The sequence below is a fragment of the Triticum aestivum genome, unplaced genomic scaffold (assembly GCF_018294505.1).
Source record: "Triticum aestivum cultivar Chinese Spring unplaced genomic scaffold, IWGSC CS RefSeq v2.1 scaffold31340, whole genome shotgun sequence".
NCBI lineage: Eukaryota > Viridiplantae > Streptophyta > Magnoliopsida > Poales > Poaceae > Triticum > Triticum aestivum.
In genome coordinates this window covers 1-1,518 of record NW_025265978.1, presented here as the reverse complement: position 1 = coordinate 1,518, position 1,518 = coordinate 1, and the positions used below count along the sequence as shown (strand labels likewise).

At 51.6% G+C, this 1,518-nt stretch overlaps 4 non-coding genes across 4 annotated transcripts; all 4 read right to left on the bottom strand.

Annotated features, from left to right (window-relative positions):
• Positions 1-40: 40 nt before the first annotated feature.
• LOC123177966 (5S ribosomal RNA) lies at positions 41-159 on the bottom strand. The gene has a single exon (XR_006489237.1). It is a non-coding gene; the product is annotated as a 5S ribosomal RNA (ribosomal RNA).
• A 297-nt stretch (positions 160-456) lies between these two features.
• LOC123177968 (5S ribosomal RNA) lies at positions 457-575 on the bottom strand. Its single transcript, XR_006489239.1, has one exon. It is a non-coding gene; the product is annotated as a 5S ribosomal RNA (ribosomal RNA).
• A 297-nt stretch (positions 576-872) lies between these two features.
• LOC123177969 (5S ribosomal RNA) lies at positions 873-991 on the bottom strand. The gene has a single exon (XR_006489240.1). It is a non-coding gene; the product is annotated as a 5S ribosomal RNA (ribosomal RNA).
• Positions 992-1,288: 297 nt separating this feature from the next.
• On the bottom strand, positions 1,289-1,407 carry LOC123177967 (5S ribosomal RNA). The gene has a single exon (XR_006489238.1). It is a non-coding gene; the product is annotated as a 5S ribosomal RNA (ribosomal RNA).
• Between the last annotated feature and the right edge of the window lie 111 nt (positions 1,408-1,518).

The following is a 1,518-nucleotide window of genomic DNA, read 5'->3' as shown; positions in this document are numbered from 1 at the left end:
TGCGTTTTGTTTTGCAAGCGGCGCGAAAAAAATTAAAAAGGGAATGCAACACGAGGACTTCCCAGGAGGTCACCCATCCTAGTACTACTCTCGCCCAAGCACGCTTAACTTCGGAGTTCTGATGGGATCCGGTGCTTTAGTGCTGGTATGATCGCATCCAACATGTTACCCCGGTCTTCGTCCCTTATCCTTGCCCCTCCGAGCTCCACTACAAAGACGATTGCACATTGCTTTGGCCGCTCCCTCTCAACTACGGAGACGAGTTTAACGCGGTTTCCACCCCTCCCTCTCAACCGCACCAGTGCACGCTTGCCGCGCCACAACGCCGACGCTGGGCCCGTGAATCGTGAGCACCCAGCTATGACTTACCGCACTCGTGCAAAATAATAAAACACGGTAAATATATTACTTACACGTGCGTTTTGTTTTGCAAGCGGCGCGAAAAAAATTAAAAAGGGAATGCAACACGAGGACTTCCCAGGAGATCACCCATCCTAGTACTACTCTCGCCCAAGCACGCTTAACTTCAGAGTTCTGATGGGATCCGGTGCTTTAGTGCTGGTATGATCGCATCCGACATGTTACCCCGTTCTTCGTCCCTTATCCTTGCCCCTCCCAGCTCCACTACAAAGACGATTGCACATTGCTTTGGCCGCTCCCTCTCAACTACGGAGACGAGTTTAACGCGGTTTCCACCCCTCCCTCTCAACCGCACCAGTGCACGCTTGCCGCGCCACAACGCCGACGCTGGACCCGTGAATCGTGAGCACGCAGCTATGACTTACCGCACTCGTGCAAAATAATAAAACACGGTAAATATATTACTTACACGTGCGTTTTGTTTTGCAAGCGGCGCGAAAAAAATTAAAAAGGGAATGCAACACGAGGACTTCCCAGGAGGTCACCCATCCTAGTACTACTCTCGCCCAAGCATGCTTAACTTCGGAGTTTTGATGGGATCCGGTGCTTTAGTGCTGGTATGATCGCATCCGACATGTTACCCCGGTCTTCGTCCCTTATCCTTGCCCCTCCCAGCTCCACTACAAAGACGATTGCACATTGCTTTGGCCGCTCCCTCTCAACTACGGAGATGAGTTTAACGCGGTTTCCACCCCTCCCTCTCAACCGCACCAGTGCACGCTTGCCGCGCCACAACACCGACGCTGGACCCGTGAATCGTGAGCACCCAGCTATGACTTACCGCATTCGTGCAAAATAATAAAACACGGTAAATATATTACTTACACGTGCGTTTTGTTTTGCAAGCGGCGCGAAAAAAATTAAAAAGGGAATGCAACACAAGGACTTCCCAGGAGGTCACCCATCCTAGTACTACTCTCGCCCAAGCACGCTTAACTTCAGAGTTCTGATGGGATCCGGTGCTTTAGTGCTGGTATGATCGCATCCGACATGTTACCCCGGTCTTCGTCCCTTATCCTTGCCCCTCCCAGCTCCACTACAAAGACGATTGCACATTGCTTTGGCCGCTCCCTCTCAACTACGGAGACGAGTTTAACG